The sequence below is a fragment of the Myiozetetes cayanensis genome, unplaced genomic scaffold (genome assembly GCF_022539395.1).
Source record: "Myiozetetes cayanensis isolate MyiCay16 unplaced genomic scaffold, myiCay2020 scf6-25, whole genome shotgun sequence".
Classification (NCBI taxonomy): domain Eukaryota; kingdom Metazoa; phylum Chordata; class Aves; order Passeriformes; family Tyrannidae; genus Myiozetetes; species Myiozetetes cayanensis.
Window position 1 is genome coordinate 47231472 of NW_026087853.1, and position 18982 is coordinate 47250453.

Consider the following 18982-nt stretch of genomic DNA (forward strand, 5'->3'; position numbering starts at 1 on the left):
TTTCTAATATTTTGAGGTGACTTTCTAATATTTAAAGATGACTTTTGTAGAAAGGAACCTTCTCACTTTTTACCTGGAAATATTTCCAGCTTCCCCTACCAAATGTTTAAGGTAGGATGAAGTGCCAGAAGACTATGCCAGACACCAAACCAGTGCTTTTAAGTTTATAAAGGAAAAACGAAAGGCACCTGGCTTGAATGGAGAATATTGGGGGAAAAAAGAGAGGTGATAGATTTACAAAGTAAATGCAGCCCTACATAAGTGACCTAAATATAGGCAAGCATTTCATATTCCCTTTTATAAACCCTGTGAAGTTTTGAAAGTACTGAAATATCAAAGTGTTTATTTTTTTAGACTTCTGTGTGCTTGAGTTTACCCCATCCTTCTTCTGCATGCTGAGCCTGTGTGAAGGAGAGCTGCCACCTTGAAGAGGGTGCTTGGCCAAGCCAGCCCCTGCCCCATAACTGGGAGCTGTCATTTCACTCATAGGCCATAATTGCAGGAAATAAAATGAACAGGAATGTTACGTGAGTGTGTCTACGTACCAGCCCTCCAACTGACTTATTTATAGTCTGAGCCTTAACGTCTATTCATTAAAATCTCACAGAAGTCGTTGTCCCCTGGCCCTTGAGCTATAAAAGTGTATTTAATACACTCTTACCCAGAAATCAGCGGCTCTCCAGACCCTGTTATACTATGCAAGTAATGACAAAAACCCAGCCTCAAGCTCCTGTTGGTTGAGCTTTGGCATTATGAGCTTCCCCAGCATCACTGCTGGGGATCAGGGCACAGCTCAGGGCATTGTTTGTTTTCCGTGTAAGAAAATACAGTAGCATTTCATCGAACGGGTTGAGCCGGGGCGGCGGTGGCAGGTTATTGGCAGAGCCGTGCAGCGCCACGGCAGCATTGGCTGGAGCATCATCAGCCAAAGCACTTCACACGTCACTGTCCTTTTCCACAGCCAGTGGAATGTGAGGGGCAAAAGGGAAAGGGTTTTCAAAAGCTGTACGTGATTTTTGGTAGCTCTGGTCTAAAGAAAGTGAAATACCTGGATTTTGGAATGACCAGGAGGACAATGAGGCATAAATGGCACTTGGGATCAGGTTTTAAATTATTCAGGCAAGTAGCTCTTTTTCTTGTCAGACAGCTACTGAGAGGTATTTAGGCACCCAAATGCTATTGAAGTCAGTAGGAGTGGAACACTTAAATACCTTTCAGAGGTTAGTGTCAGAGTTCAAAAGAAGGATTTCAGAGACACTGAACTTCATCTTGTTAGAGCAAATGTGTTGGAAGCTTTTGTCTCGAGGTCAAATTGAGTGATGTGCCTCTTTACTCAAATATCCAGCTCCACACCTGCACCTGGAACTTGCCAAATCTGCAGTCAGCTAGTCAGAAATGGACACTGGGCTGGTGCTCCCTTTTGGAATGCCAAACTGGGAGGTTCCCTCAGGAATTTGCAGACAGGACATGTGACACCATGAAATACCATCACCTTTGCCTTTCCTTGAAAGAGCAGTGTATACAAAATATATGGGTTGTGGGAGGATTTTGTGAAAGCAGGCCAAAAGTTATATATAGGAAGGGTTTTTCCTTGAATCTCTTTCAGTTTATTAATAAAATCTTTCTTAGTTTTTTGGTAAAAATGACAAGTCCTACATTTCAAGTGGGACAAAAATATCTCTAATGTTATCTCTGTGGCTTCCTTTTATGTTACTTACAATCCATGCTGGAGGATTCTTCCAAGATTTTTCAAGCTTCTGAATGCCTAAAAGAGTTGCTATTAATTTACCACAGTGCTCTGCCAGCCATCTGTTGTGGTTTGTATCATTAAGTATCAGTAGGGGCTGTGTATTACAGAACAGGGAGAAAAGCTCTGACATAATAGAACTTGTCTCCCAGAGGAAACGATGGAGAGCCAGAGGCTACATCTTTTTGGACATTTAATACAGCTCAGGCGGAAGCGTAGGAGCTTGTACTGCAGGGCATTCTTGCAATCCTGTCTATGCAACCACAGAGGTCTAAAGTCTTCCTGGTTCTTGAAGGGCAGAAATCAGGATAGTCTGTAGACCTTTAAGAGCTAGTTACCTCTTCCTAACTTTAGAGCACAGTATTTGCCCATAATATATTTGCATTGCAAATGAAACTACTTGAAATATGAGTCTCCAGGAGAAGTAGAAAGACTCTACCTTATATGTATTTGCATTTCAATAGCACCTGAAATATATGTTGCAGGTCTTCTGTTTGCATTTGGCTCTTGGATAATCAGAAACTCAGTGTACAGGGGAATTGCTTTTTAAGGGAACAGTTCATAGCTGGGTCATGAGATTATAACAGTTTCACAGGGACTGACTGGTGGAAGAATTGCAGCCAGTCTGGGCTCCTGGAGCAGCATTGCATGTTTATGGTCTGTTCTTTTCAGTTACACCCAAAGGAAGAACATACTTTGGTTTTCTCTTTCATAGTCTTAGCATCTGGCTTTGCAAATGCCACTTTATTTCTTCCACTGCATGCTTTACTGGTGTCTTTCCCTTCTTCCCAACTTCTCCAGCTGGAACAGGCATAGCAGGTAAAGGACGATCAACAGCAAAGCACAACAAAGTAGTGTCCTGTGGGAACAAAGGAATACCCTAGCATGCAGGAAAGAATGATTAAGGTGATAGCCTAGGAAATTACACTCTCCAATTCAGTGCAATTCCTGGAGATGTGTTGAGACAAAGAACCGTGGATTGCCAGTGGGCATGTTCATACACAAAGGTACAGCGTATTTTGTTCCAACGTGACTAAACTCACACTGATAATGACATATTCAAATCTAGTGAGTGTGGTATATGTCCGTACCAGACATGGTATTTCGTATTCAGAAATGTTTTAGCTTGCTCATTGTTGGTATGATTCTTTTTGTTTATAAAAATAACCAGAAACAAGGGGGAGTCCAGACCTTCAGTCCAAATATTTTCTGTCTCATTGCAAATCATGTCATGGCTTGTTTTCATGTGAAGTAAGTGTTTCTGAAAGTAATAGCTGAAAATGTCAATTTAATTTATGAATATTTGGCCAAAATATATAAAAATCTTTAAAAAACAGAAAGTAATTAAAAATATTAGCCTTCTATTTGATTTTTAGCAACTGACATTCAATTATTGGGTGTCCAGTGTGCTCAGAGATGCTCTATAGTACCTATTTCTAAGACCTTTCCTCAACATGGCAGAACAAATATTACAGTGCACAGGTAAACACACAAAATGCTGTGCTTCATCTGTGGGTATAATCCATTGCTACTTATTATCTGTCTTTACTTTGTTCCTGTACTTGTTTACTTCACAGATTTGTCCTTATTAGTACCCACAAATGCATCCTTCGTGAACATCGCCAGTGTTCTTTGTTATCAAACACAGATGTGAAGAGACCACTGAGATTTTCTTGATACTTTTTCAGTCATTGAAAGTTTCTTTGTTGTTCTGTTTGGTCCTGGTCCAACACTGTAAGAGTCAGTGATTGTCTTTCCACCAGCTTCAATGGGATTTGGATCTTGCCTTTAATAGTTGCACTAAACCTGTTTTATTTGCAACCTTCAAGTATGTCTCAAATTTATTTTATTTTAAAAGTAATGATGTTTTGCTCTTTATCCTTCTTGGATTTTATATATTTTTGATTACTGTCTTTATATTCCATTAGTTGCTTCTTGTAAAATTCAAACCTTGTTGCAGTCCTTTACCCGTGCACTTACTCTCCTGCTCTCTCATACACTTTTTCAGCACTCTGTTTCTACTCAGCTAACAATAAACTACTTATCATCAGTTCTTAGGGGGGTTTAGTTTTAGGTTTCACTCTCCAGGAGCGTATATGTTCCTCCCAAGCCAACTGCACCACCTCTTTTAACTTCAGCAAAACTTGTTTGCTGTGCCTCTTTGCCAGTAAACATTGGAAATTTCTTTCATTAAAATAGATTTCATTTAATCAAATCAGGTCAAGTATTCACAACCATTTCAGACAATAAACTTTTCATAGAATCATAGAATGGCCTGGGTAGGAAGCAACCTTAATGATCATCTAGTTCCAATTTCCCTACTGTGGGCAGGGACACCTTCCACTAGACCAGGTTGCTCAGAGCTCCATCCAGCCTGACCCTGAGCCCTGAGGGATGAGGCATTCATAACTTCTCTGGGCAACCTGTTCCAGTGTCTCACTACCTTCACATTAAAGAATTTCTTCCTAATATCTAATCTAAACCTGCTCTCAGTTTGAAGCCATTCCTGCTTCTCCTGCCACTACATGCTCTTGTAGAAAGTCTCCGTATTTCTGGTAGGCTCCCTCTAGGTAGGCTCCCTCTAGAAAGACCACAGTTAGGGCACCCCAAAGTCTTCTCCAGGCTAAACAATCCCAATTTTCTTAGCCTTTCCTCATAGGAGAGGTGCTCCATCCCTCTAATCATTTTGTTGGCCTTCCTCTGGACTCGCTCCAACAGGCTGATGTCCTTCCTGTGCTGGGGATCCCAGAATGGGATGCAGCAATCCAAGTGGAGTTTCACCAGGGAGAAGGACAGAGGCAGGATCACCTCCCTCGACCTGCTGGCCATGCTGCTTTCCAGATATAGTTCTGTGTTGTTCAAAAGCCAGACCTCAGCAGTGCCCAAGACCAGATGCAGAGCAAGAGCAGAGGGACAGATGCACTCTCTGATGCTAACAGCAGGGAAAGGTTATTCCCCTTGTGTGACTCATGTCAAATAATGTCACTTGTTTATGTTAGGAGGGGTTGGCAAAGGCATTACTTTGTTAGTTTTTGTTTGATTATTTTATTTTTTTGGCTTTGAAGGACTTGGAGAAGAGCTGTGATGTTCCACAAGACCTGAAAGTACAGGCAGTGCCAGTACTATGGCAGCATGTAAAAAAATGGGAGGGAAAGTCGGGTATTAGATAAACAGCATTTCCCTAAGAACTTACACCTCGAGGAGAAATGACTGCCAGCAGCTTGGCATTAGAGGAGAATAAAGGTTGGCCTTGTTCCCAGTTCCAGTGGACACAACACAAAAAACGCCATGATTTTTGTAGGTTTTGTACTGCTAATGCTGTCCTTCATAAAAAAAAAAAAAAAAGAAAAAAAAAAAGAAAAAAAAAAGCTGTGGCAAAGGAAGTATCCACTCACTCTTCCATGCCACAGTTAGGATGAATCAGTGAAGCCTTAAGGGGGAATCTGGCTGCCGTTACCCAGGCATTCTCTGCCCTGTGTAGAAACAGGGCAAATTATTTCATTCTCCAGTGCTTCTGGCCCTGTATCTTCCTTGAGCGGGAAATTAATACAAAAATGGAAAGTAGGTTGCCATTAACATGGCAGTGATTATCTGACAACCAGACTTGGCATCTATTGAAGTCAAAGGAAAAGGAAAGGAAAAAAAAAAAAAAAAAGGCATCAACTTCCAAGGGCTTTGGCTCAAGGCCTAGGAGAACCTCTTCAAATTTCTGAGGATTGCTAGGCTACTGAAAAATACTGTACGTACAGAGCTTCAGTGTACATATGTTGCTTTGATTATTTCATGGATATCACGTGCTTTGATGTTGGAGGCTACATAGAGACCGCCAAAAAAGATCTGTTAACTAATGACTGTTTATGCTGTAGTAGGCAAATGCTGAAACTGAATTTGGCCTTTTTCCCCTGGGACGGAATCCAAATAAATGTCATGAAGTAACTGCACAAACAGCACTCACTGGAAAAAAAAGGTCTTTGTTTCACTAATAAGCTCTTTTAAGGAACAATGGATACAGTTTCTCAGTTTTCTTTGCATCTGACAAAATAAAGCAGGCAAGAATTCTATTTTAAGGCCGTTTGAATGAAAGCAATGAAAATTGGTTTGCTTAACAAAGGTAACTTGACTAACTGTTTGTTGTGGTTAGGAAGATGTGAGAACCCCTATGAAAGTTTCTTAATTCCTGAAAGAATTGCGTGGCCATGGAGAATTGCTTGTTTACTTGTCTGGTGAGGGCAGTTGGGTTCCAGCACAGAGTTTCATGGCCACAGATTTCATGGGCCAAAATACACCCAGGGGTTGTAAAGTCATCAGAGGATGCTGATGTTCAAGAATCTACAAGAACATGTCTTTTGGAGGGAAGTTACACTGTCATTTAGTTTACTTCTGATGCTTGTTAAACTATAGGTTGGGTAGCTGTTTTCTGTAATTCTTTAGTAGCTTTCAATGTCTGTGCTACCACTTTGAGGACAAATGCTCTTTTAGTCTTGGAGCCAGATTCCTCCAGATGTCCAGGTAACTCTACATGCATTACATACTGGAGGAACTGCTGGTTTCTGAGTGATGAACAGACTTCTCCAAATCCAGCCACCTCACCAGAGTAAGTTACAGTCTTTAGCTACTCACTGTACCTCCCCTGCCAAAGGCTGCTGCCCTCTCCATCTACTCACAAAACAACTTGTGTAGGAGTTCCCTTATTTTTTAAAAGTAAAATCAACTCCATTTGTTTTGCTCATCATTGGTCTGTACCATGATAACGGGCTGAGCCTGAAGCTGTGCCATGTAGGAAGTGTTCATACAAACTGTTCAATGAGCACATCAGTGGGGGTGATCCTTAATGAGGAGAGCAGGGAATGGTGCTGAGCAGCTGAGAGTAGTAACCTCTTCCAACTCACAGCAGGGTCCTGAAGAGGACATCTGTTCATGGCTTCTGTCTGCAGCTCCTTTGTAGTTCTGACCAAAATGCTTCTGGTAAAAAAGGAGTTCCTACTGGGGATAGGAGGGGGGTGAAAAAAAAAAAAAGGAAAGAAAAAAAAAAGTTGTTTTAAACATTTTCAGTAGGGAAATGTTGATTTGAAAGAAATGACAACAAAAAGTGAAATGGTGCCTCTAGTGCAGGAAGTGAGCTTTTATCCACTGAGTTCAGCAAAGCTGGGATTTCACACAAAAATATCCGGTTCAGGATTTCTTGCAGAAAACTGCTTTTGAATTGCACATTTCAATTTGTAGATTTACATTTTTGCCATGACAAAAAAACATGGTTTCTCTACCACTTCTAACACTTACTGCTGTACTACTACAAAAAAACCCAGGAGCGCATTTTACTCCCACTCAACCTGTAAAGACTTCAAATCCTTACTGTAGAATTGACCCTAACTATTTAAATGTTAAACTGCATCCATTTTAGAATGGGCACGACTGTAGTCACTAGACTGCAATCTGTAGTTGTGGAGAACTTCATTTTCATGTGGCTCATCTGCTCTAAAGTGTGGAGAGTAAGATGTTTACTGCCTGCTTTTTGCAGCACAGGAGACTTCCCTTGCCATCAACTCAAAGGCACCCAGTTTGCTGCCCAGTCCAGCCAGAATTTAATGCTTCAGAGCACAGCCCTAATGTGAAGGTACCAAAATGATCCATATTTCTTAAAATAACCACATTACAGTGGAGCAGAGTTTATGTTTTGCTGTTTCTGTTCAGCTCACAGCATTGTCATTTATTATTTCTTTGTTCTGTAAATATGTATTAAAAAACCCCAACTTGCAGCATATATACCCTCAGTTAACATTACATTTCAATAAATATCTCTCATCAGATTTTCTATGTTAAATAATTTGACAGTCTGTTGGTGTAAGACTTTATTGAGGGCGTTTCAAACAGTATGGATTAGATCCCCCCAGAACTGTAGAACTTCTCCACAATTATCCCTGTGTGTTGCTTAAAAAACATTTTCAGAGAAAACTGCATATTCCATATTTAAAGCACACCCTCTCTTATTTCTTCAAATGGGTGAGAATCATGGACCTTAATGAAGGCATAAATCTTTGATGTTTAATCTTTCCAAAGAAATGCAGTAGTGTTTGTGCAGGGAGGAAATTATGAAAAAAAATCAGTAACTACTGAAAAAACACAGAATATCTCAGTATTGCCATTTATGTAAACATCAGAAGCTCTTTGCTTTATAGTAAAGAATACAAGAAACTGACTTTTATCTCCCCGCCCCAGATTTCAGTAAATAGTATCCTCACAGTAAAATTATCTTCAGTTTTAACTGTGAAACCATGTGTGATGCTGTAGCCATAAGGATGGTTCCAGCTTCAATATAGCACTGCAGAATAAGCAAGAAATACCTTATAAATAGGGTCTGTTAAAAGAGGAAAGGGCATAATTTAAGGATCAGTATATAAATAAGTTGTAAGTCTTTTTTTGAATCTATATTGCTTTTCCTAAATGTACTAAAACTGTAAAGTAATATCAGTGGAAAATTGCAGGAGAATGATTTGTTTTCATAGTTCATTTATAGTTAATTTCCTGTACTAGTAGTACAGGGAAAATGATTTAGCAGCAAGTCTAGTGTGAATTCCTTACAAGAAACCAAAAGATAAATAGCTTACTCCCCACTGCCTAAAGGTTTGAGCGTGTGGATGTACTGAATTAATAAAATCTTTGGAGTCTTTGTGTGCTCCACTATGGAAGGCATGAAAAGTATTCCTCTACTGTGCAGTTTATTTTCTGTACATGTTCTCCAAGAAAGCAGCCTACAGATAATACAGGATAAGTTATCTGCAACTTTGAAAATTGCAGTCTGCTCTTAAGTTCTCTTCAGGTACAGCAGAAGGCTGTGAGCTTCCTACCCCCTACCTGGGGAAAAACTGAAGGTAACCCCATACAACTAAGACATCTGACAATCAGATGAATGCAGAAAGGGCTATTTACTGTGCTCTTTGCTTTCTTACAGATACATGGTGTTGTCCTCCCTATACATAAGCTCAGCTGTGCTAACTCATCCTCCTAATTTCTTCTATGGGAGCCAGAAGGATATTTATTGGGGTGGGGGAGGAGGTCACTCCTCTATGTGAGTGTTTGACTGCTGTTACACTAAGGTTGTTTGTGCTTTCTTTGTTCACTGCTCAGCACTGATGTGCTGGCAGTATCCATTTGAGAGAAGGATGAGAAGCAGGAAAGGGGTGAACTTGGCAGGATTTTTATTTTGGTATAATTTGTCCCTTACTTTAAACAAACAAGGCATATATAGGTATAATACCATATACACAAATACTCCATTAAAATATATGTAGGCAGAGAGTAAAAGACACAACATATTCCACTCTTTTCTCATTGGTAAACTAATCAGACTAGCAAGTACATATTAATGGTTCATGGCTGCTCCCCACTTTTCCTGCCCTCCAGCTGACTGCTTTTGAATAATAATTTGCATTTCCTCCCAAACCTCTTCCAATAAAAGATCTAAACCCCACTGGTCCTGAACTACTTTGACTAGGGAGGACTGCAGTGAAGCTGCTGACCAGCTGCTGTTGTAGCTCTGAAAATCAAATAAATTCATCTTCCACACATTTGCTCCCACACATTTTCTTTCATCAGTTACATGTGAGACACAGTGCAAATGGAATGGTCTCAATTATGAAGATCAGAGGAGTTATGCAATTAATCCTGCTTCTCTATTTCATTGATATCTAAAAGTAAAATACAGGTTATGCTTTCTTACCTAGTTCACAAAGGTTTTCTGTACTGAAATATATAAATGTAGGTTTAAATACTCAAATCAAAACATGAAGCAAGCAAATGCCTCATTGTGATAAGCTACTAAAACTTGGTTGTTCATTTTGTAGAGGATAACCTTGGTTCTTCAGTATTGGGTATTAAACCAGACATTCATATTGTTGATTAAAAAAAAAAGCAGTTGAAGCTACTGATAAACCAAAATGTGAACTGATAACAGAATCTTTGTTGTTTGAGTCTTGTTCAGCTTTATCCACCTGGAAAATAAGGATCAACCAATCCGGTATCAAAGAGTTGAAGAGTTTAACAATGCTGGCAGCTCATTTTAAAAGGATGCTTAGTGATGAAGTACATTAAGGGCTGTTATTTATCTTGCTGTGGTGGATATTGACCATCAATCTAAGTAAGGAGCTCAGTGCTCACCATCTGATTATAATGTTGTTAGGGAAGGAAAAGGCTGAATGTTAAGCTACATGGCAATTAACAGAGTTTCCTTTTAATCTTTCCAGATATGGCAGTTTGAATTATTAGCATCTGGGTTCATTGCACGACTGTTAAGATGTTGGCTTAACTCTGGAAGGTGCTGAGAGCTTTAGCTGAGCAGCTGACAATGTTTGTAGTACTACATTTATAATTCCTTAGGATTTCTGAAAAAACTACCCTTGACTTGAATGGAATAGGATCAGGTCCAGGTTTGGGTGTTGCTCACATTTTTCACAGGAAGACATGTATAAAAAGGTCAGTGAGACTCAGTGTGTGGCTGGATGGGGATAGCAGTTAAGTGAGGGACCTGCTTGTGTACCCGTTTTGATGAACTGCTGTCAGTATTTAGTGTATTCAGCCACATATATATGGTCTTACTAAAATTATGGAAGTAGTTAGACTGTGAGGATAAGGAGGCTTGCAGTGAATGTATAAATAAAAAACACTGTCTGCTTCCTAAAAAAACAGATGGCACTAATATTTGTAAATTAATTGAAATAAGTTGCTGATGACGTAGTAGTGAAGGTCAAGGAAACTTAGTCAGGTTTGAATTTTCCAGCAGCTGGAGAAGGTTATCTTATTTGCACTGTTCCTACACATAACTATAAAATGACTACAGCTGAAGTCTATAGCAGCCCTGTTTATTTATTTTACAAGTGTAAAACTGACATTTGTACTATAGTAGGAAACAATATTGTGATGACTTCCTGGTCAGGGAATCGTGTAATTATTGGGCGTACAGAAGCCACCACTCACATGGACAAGTGTGACCTATTTGAAATGCTGTGTATGGGTTGCCAGAGGAGTTTGACAAGATCTCTGCTAAAGGACTCTTAAATCATCTCAGAATGGTCTCATGGATTCTCCACAGATTTGAAACATGGGAAGCAATGGCTGTCAGTAAATGGGTAGCGAGGTAGTGGTGTATTCCCACAGGGATCTGGCCTGAAGCTTGAGCTCTTCAATGTATTCATAAGTGATCTGCACAACGGTGAGCTGACAGAATTTGCTAGTGATCCATGATTATTGTAGCTAATGGCATTTAAAATTAGTTGTGTGCATGTTACTGAATGACTGGCGGATGAAATTCAGTGCAAGTACATACAACAATGAATATGGAAAGAAACATTCTTGCCCTATACAAGGGTTGCACTGAATTACTGCTACCACTCAGGAAAGAGATGAGGAGTCCCTGTAGATGAAAGCTTCCATTCACTCCCCAGATGCTGTATAGAGAAGAATTGGGAATGGGACAAAGAATGAAACAAACATTTCATACAAAATAAATATTTTGTTACTATAATACAGAACAAATGTAGATTTCCAAAGCAGTGACATAATGCAAGGGTGGAAGCCCAGCTTTATGAAGTGTTTGAGTATCTCCCCTGCAGACAAATCAGGGCTTTGAGCCATGATGCCTGCATTGACAGGCAAATGCCCCTGGAGTGGCACAGTGCTCCCTTCTGCCTACTTTGCTGTAAGTCCAGCAACTTCACCACTGGGGCACTTAGGAATTGTATCTTCTTTAATCACCATAGCAAGACTTGTCAGCAAACTCTGTCCAAAAAAATTTTCATGAACTGTAGGATTTGTGCTTGAATCCATTTAGTTAGTGATACATGGGTTCCTGAGAATGTCTTAACTTGTTATTTTACATTGTGCATTTCTATGTTTAACTCTCAGATACCAGTTTTACTTAAAAATATACATTATTTTACAAATACGTTTTACACATGCACCACACACATTTCCATTATTTGTGTATTGAACAGATGATGAGGGACTGAACTATCACAAAAAATTATTTTGCTGAGCCAGTGCCCAGCACAATGCTGCCCAGAGCCTTGGGCAGCAGGGCAGCAAACTTAGACCCTGCTCTGTACTCAGTACTGTCCCATCTTGTCTTGGAACAACTCTTACTCGCAAAACATTTTTCTCAACAGAGTTTCTCAATTACTTTTATTTTAATCTTTTTTTTTTTCGTAGCTATTATCAAGAGCCCCTGGTGTCCTACCCGCCTTTCTGTGTAATACCATTCTGCCAGCTAAACACTCCCCTTGCAACCCTGCCTAACTCTGCTTTCCCTTTCTCTCCTTGTTTGTGCTCTTCTAAGCATCAATTAAGCCTCTGGCAACACCAGGTTTGGTGAGCATTGGAATGGTCCTTGTGTGTGTGCACTTGAGTATGGTGTAGATGTGGAGGGGAAAGGGGGCACAAGTTTATTCCCTTAAAAGAAGCAGCATTTGGGCTCAGTTTTTCCTTAAGCACTCAGGACATGATCAAGTCCATAGCTAGTAGCTACAGAAGTTCATCATGTTGCTGCTGTGTTTATAGTATAGCGTGGAAGGTGCTATATAAATACCAACTACTCTATTAATTCTAATAATTAGGGTTTATACCCTATATTCATTTTATGCTCTTCATAAGAAAATGTAATCAATGCAGACTACCTTAACCTTCAAGTGTCTAAATGTGGTTCATTCCAAGGGTTAACCATACTTGTAGTTTACTGTGTTAGTCCCAGTTGTATTTGACATAAAAATGTTTTTATAGCACAACCAAATACCAGCATATTTGCGGTTACAGTCAGATGTTTTTAACTATATTGGATATAACCCACAATGGTTTCAGAAGATATTTCCATTGTTTTAGCCAGATTTAGAGGGGCTGGATTAAGCTATGGCCCAGTGGTGTTTACATATGTGAGTATCAGTCTTAAAGGGCAAAGAATATGATGTTCCATAAACCTTTATACAGAAATAAATACCTTGCAGCAAAAATGTTTTTCTAAGATCAGTTACTGTTTCAACTGTAATGACCTGCTTGGAAAAGGTCAGGGGCCAAATTCTTCTCTCATTTACACTGGCGTAAATCCACAGTATTGTAAGTGCAGGATTTGGGCTTGGGAATTTAATACTTTGGAATTAATTTTCCCCTGACCTGCAACATCTAATGCAATCTATTCCATGTTTGAGCTGTTAATTTAGCAAACTATTCCATGAATAAGATCCTGATAAACTACATAACATGAGAAATTAATTCAGTCGGAGCTTCAGGGCAGCCCAAGTTTTAATTGCCTCTTTCTAAAAACAAAACCCTCCCAGTGCTGATCTGCCAAAAGGCTTGTTCAGATTGGAGATGTTACTGTTTAGACTGAATATATATGTGTATGTGTATATATATATATTTATGTTAGTAATGTACTGAAGTGCTGATCCAACTTTACAAGTGTAGCAGTCCCAAGAAATCCTCAACTCATAGTAGCCAATGCAAACACCCCTCGGTCTTTATCGGTGTTCTGGTTGAACCAAAGCTTCAGTTTCAATTTTAAACTTTATGGACTTTTCCCATATCATCTGTAAGTTCCAATTGCAATTACTATTTCTGTTCTTTACTGCTTGTAGTGAACAGCTTGTTAACATAAGGTGATTTTGTACCTTTAAATATACAAAACTGTTGGAATAGATATTATGCAAGTACAAAAGATAATTTTTTTAATTGCATACCTGACTTCTGCGAGTACAGTGCAAATCCAATGTGTATACACAAGGCAATCCATGTTGCTCTTGACAAAACGTAGCAAATATTTTGTATCTTAAAATAGTAAGTTGTTTAACATAGCTGAACTCAAAACCAGATTAACAAATCCCGGGTTAGAAGCATTCCTTGTAGCAACCAGGTATCTGGGACTCTGGACCCTCCCTCCCACAGATTCTATAGGCCAGTGTTGTAGTTTATTCCAGCAGGTATCTAAGCATCATACGGTCACTTGCTCACACCTCACCCTCTGCCCCCAGTGGGCTGGGGGAGATCACTGAGTAAAAAAAGTAAAATTCCTGAATTGTGATAGAGGCAGTCGGAATGAAAGGGGAAATTAATAATAATAGAATATACAGAAAAAGTGATGCTCAATGCAATTGCTCACCACCTGCCGACTGCTGTCCAGCCAGTTCCCAAGCAGTGATTGGCTCCTCCCAACCAACTTCTCCCAGTTTATATACTGGGCACGACATTCTGTGGTATGGAATATCCCTTTAGCCAGTTGGGTTAGCTGTCCTGGCTGTGTCTTCTCTCAGCTTCTTGTGCTTCCCAGCCTACTGGCTGGTGGAGTGGTGTGGGAAGCTGAAAAGCGCTTGACTTACTGTAAACACTGCTTAGCAACAACTAAAACATTAGTGTGTCAACATTATTCTGGTCCTAAATCCAAAACACAGCACTCTGACTGCTACTAGGAAGAAAATTAACTCTATCCCAACTGAAGCCAAGACAGTACCCATCCCTAATAGCAGTCCAAAGGGCAGGAGAGATGATCGATGGTGTTGGATTGTTGCACACCAAAGCCAGCTCTGGTTCCATCACCATTGTGCTTGTCTGGTTCTGTCATTGCTGGACTTTGCCCAGTGTCATCAAGTTTCATTCTTCATTAATCAGGGCAATTATTACTGTAATGCTGTTGATATTGCATGTTAGCAAGCATAGTAGTATAGAATTAACATCACACAATTCAAATCATTGGCTGTTCTCACCCAGAATCAAACCCCCTTGAGGTACATATGAGACTTCCCCACCCTCACACATTACCCACAATGTACATCCAGGTCACTGAGCAAAAGCAATCCCGTGGATGGGTTTGCCTTTGCCTGAAGCAGGAATAACCCCTCCTGCCCTCCCCAGAATATTTTTTATGTGTAGTACGGGGCCTGTATCCCTTTCTCTAGTATGTAATAATTTTGATTGGGCAGGGCCAGCCCAATTGGCAGTTCCCCTAGTGTTGACTACCCAGGTGGCATTTGCAGAATATGTATTCCAGTGTTTGAATCCCAGCACCCGTTACTCTCAGTGTAGCCTTTAACAGCCTGTTGTGTCATTTAATTTTCCCAGAGCTTGGTGTGTGGTAGGGAATGCAATATACCCACCTACCCAATGGGCCTTTTGGGTCCTGGAAATAACCCTCTCCTTAGGTAGTCTATGACAAGGATGCACAGAGCAAATTGGGCCAGTCACAATGGGGTGCTTTTGCCACTCATTCCCAGTCAGGTCCGCTTCAGCCTTCAATACAGCTGGCTGTTGGGATCCTCCACCACTCCAGAAATACAGATAGGTTATGCCCCTGCATAACTTGATGTCATTAGGGTACACTCTGCACAAGTGTCTACTCGAGCCTTGTGAGTCTGATATGCCAGGTTATTGAATCCACACAGTCCACTAATCCAGTTGTTCCTCTCCACTCCCTGGCTGGAGGCAGAGTCCCTCTACTTCCAGTCATAGTATTCACTATCTCTTCTTGTAAATACAGATCAGGAACCCCTTCATCAAGATCAGGAGTAAGATCAGCCATTCTACTCCATCTGGGAAAACAGCCACTGGTGATTGCAATTCATGTATCCATGCCTCTAGGGTCGAGGTAGATTTTCCATTCCACTTCCTCATGAATGATGAAAGATGAAAGAGGATCTTGTACCAATTGAAACATCAAAAACTGTTGTAATAGATATTATGTAAATATGAAGGATAATTTTTTAACACCACATACCTGACTTCTGTGAGTGCAGTGCAAATCCAGTGTGTGTGTACTCAAGGCAATCTGCTTTGCTCTTGGAAAAAATTAGCAATTTTTTTTTTTTAACCTTAAAATAGTTAGTTGATTAACAGATCATGTGTTAGAAGCATCCCTTGTAGCAACCACCTACGTGGGACTCTGCACCCCAGCCAAGCTATATAAGCCAGGCTACACATATACAGAAAATGAAGGGCCAAAACATTTCAAGGAGTAAACTCCTCTGCATATCTTGTAGCCATGGCTCTTTCACAACTGAAATGGGATCCTCCTTCTAGTAACACACATCTGTACCTCTTGCATAGCCCAGCCACTTCCTAACACTTCATTCTCGGGTGCCAGGACTTCCATCATGAACGTGAAAGCAGCAAACGAGTCCTTTGAAGCACAAAATCATGTTAAGCTATCATCCTGCCAAGAAGATTTAACACTGTGCATTTTTATGAGTTTATGTTGTTGTCCTGGGCGGTGTGGGAGCTGGTAAGTCAGAAGGGCCAGTTCTGCCAGTCTTTGAGTAATCTGGTTGAAATTTCTCCACTTGACCATGCAGTGTGTTAGTAGATAGCTTCTATATTAAAACATGATGTGGTTTTGGATATGCATTGGATTAGTTTCTCTCAAGTAACTGTTCCCATCTAATTCAGTATTATAAATACAGTAACAAGTGAGAGGACTTTTATTGTAGTTTTAATTCAACACAGAGCACCACATATATATAACCACTGAAAACAGAACCACAACTTGACAGACTCAGATCTGGCTTTTCCCTAATCCTGTGGGCTCTGTGCAAAATGCTAATGGAAAAATACCCAGGAAAGGATGGGATGAGATTAAATCAAACTCCCTATAGTTCTTTGGAGGTGTTGCTGCCTCTGCAGAGGACCTGAGGTGAAGGGAGTGCCAAGTCAAAGTTTGTCCCAGAGACTCTGAAGGGATTCAGAATTTTTTCTGTTAGTAACTGAAGCTCCATGTCGAAAAATCTTCCTTCTTTGCACAGCTCTCCACCTCCCATCCTGGAAGCAAAACTTAATTCAGAGCTCTGGTGTTGTTTCATATTCATGTAACTGTGCAAAAGCAAGAGGACTCTGAGAGTTTATGGTGGTGTTTGCTGTGCTAAGAACCAGATGGATTTCTATCCAGATGTCCTAACAGCTGCTGAAAAGGCGTGCAGTAGAAAATTATTACTTCCCAGTTACACATGTAGTTCCTACATGTAGAAAAGACATAGAAAGGCACTGGTAGAGTTAGGGGTAAAAGGAAGCACTTGTTTCACTTCTTTCCCACCTACTGTGAGAAACTCAGGGCTTTTATTCTTGTTCCTCTTTACGTCACTATAGATTACATAGTTCCTTACTTCTTGTTTTCCAATCCCATATTCTGAAGATCAGGTGTGGTCAGGTGTGATCTGTGAGCTCAGATATGTCAGGAAATGCTGCTTGAGGAACCACTTCTGCATTTCAGTTGGACTCATTTCCATGTGCTGTTTTGCAAAATGTGCCAGTCACACTTCCACCCTTTGAATTCTGTTACTCCCATTTTGTGATTGGGAGATCCAAATGTAATTAAATGAAGTTATTAAAGAAAATTCCTTTAACTTCAGGTAGACCAGGCTTTTACTCCTACCCCTTTCTCAAAAGAAATTATGACAAGATTGTGCAAGTGTAAGCACCTACCACCAATGGCCCAGTGCTACAAAGCACTTGGCAGACAGTGACATATTCCCAAAGAGTTGCAGTGGGTCTGCTGATCACCACCCAAGTGAGCACATGGAATCATAGAATGGCTTTGGGTTGGAAGGGACCTTAAAGATCATCTAGTTCCAGCCCCTATGCCATGGGCAGGCACACCTTCCACTAGACCAGATTGCTAAAAGTCCCATCCATCATGGCCTTGAACACTTCCAGGGATGGGGCATCCACAACTTCTCCAGACAACCTGTTCCAAGGCCTCACCACCTGTTCCAGTGTCTCACCATGTAACAACCCTCACTGTTGCCCTCCATGGGAAAAGTTCTGATTTTATGCATGCACATCTGAGTAGAGAGTCTAATGATTCTCATCTCAAAAAATAGGGCTAGCTTGCCTGTTTCAAAGCTAGCTGTCTAAAACTGTATCCTTGCATACATCCCAACATGCTGAGCAGTACTAGCAGTTTTCCTCTGTAATGGGCAAGATTGTTCACAGAATATAGTGCTTGAGGTAGAGTTAAAAACTCTGGGAAAGGCTACTTCACCATGGAATGGGCTAGAAAAAGTTGATGCTGGATTTGTCTTCTTTCAGGAAAGGAAAATATTTAAGGAATGTAGTGTTAGCTGCTAACTAGAGGCAAGTTTGTATATGAAAGGGGCATGAGAATAGGAGTTGGTTCCATTTTGCAGGGTGAGTATGTTTTTGAAGTCTATCCTTGTAATCAAATAGATTCAGATATATGAGGTTTGTTGGTTGGTTGGTTGGTTGGTTGGTTGGTTGGTTGGTTGGTTGGTTTTTTGGGTTTTTTTTTCAGGGGAGGGCAAGAGGATGTGTATTTTCTATTTTCAAGGATCCAGTCAGTGTCAGGAGCCTATTGTATTAGGAGTTACTTAAAGGCATAGAAAGCAGTTATCCTGCCTGAAGAAGCTCAAAGCCCATAGCACACAGAGAGATGTTGTACTGGTAAGAGAAAAAGTCTGCTCTCTTAACACAGTAGCCTTTTTTATTTCTATTTCACTTAATTTTTAGATGTAGTTTAAACAAACAACTTTTTTAAACCAAATACGCAGCAACAATAATACAACTAGGTTAAAAACTCTGTTTATTTTGTATTTTTGTTTTTGTCCCCTCAAAACAAGTAGTTTTTCCCCTCAAAATAAGTAAGAATTAGCAGCTGTACTTAGAATGAATTCTGTTCAATGTGTGCTGTAATTGCTTTTGTTCCTCATCTCATAAAGTTGGGTGTTGTTTTTTTTAAAAAAAAAAACCCCAACCATTCTAGTGAAAGTTTCGTCTGTTTAACAGTTGATAGATTTCTCTCTTGTTCCATTAGGAAGCTGATCCAGCTTCAGTTTCTGAATATCCGAGTAGTGTCAGTGCACACGTCTTCTGTCAAGTTCAATTAAGAATAGCTCAGATAGAAGTTGAGTATTTTTCCATTGCAAATCATAACTTCTTGACCTTTTCAAAACTTCTTCTGCAGATGTTCCTATGACGGAGTGTCAGACTCCACTTGGGCATCATTCCCTCATTAATGTAAAAGAGTGTGACTGTGTCTTCTTTTACACAAGCAGCTTTGTTTTGTTTTCTCTGCTGTTATTTGAGTTTCATTTTGGAGTGTGCATATGCTCAGATTTCCCGTCTTGCAGCACAGCTGGCTATACCCAGGGGTCTGCAGTCTCAAGTTTGCAGCTAGCACTGCTGAGGGGGGAGAGTGCACCAGTGAGGAAAAAGGAAGGGATGCAGTAGTACAATTTTAACAATGTGAAGATCATG

General features: G+C 40.2%; 1 protein-coding gene and 1 long non-coding RNA gene across 5 annotated transcripts in view; one reads left to right on the top strand and one right to left on the bottom strand.

Annotated features, from left to right (window-relative positions):
* Nucleotides 1-18982, top strand: part of KCNQ1 (potassium voltage-gated channel subfamily Q member 1) — a 337444-nt gene that overhangs the window by 266370 nt on the left and 52092 nt on the right. The gene's annotated exons all lie outside the window — the stretch shown is intronic.
* Nucleotides 5500-14055, bottom strand: LOC126651037 (uncharacterized). Its single transcript, XR_007631545.1, has 2 exons — nucleotides 13887-14055; nucleotides 5500-6730 (listed from the first exon to the last, which is right to left on the bottom strand). It is a non-coding gene; the product is annotated as an uncharacterized LOC126651037 (long non-coding RNA).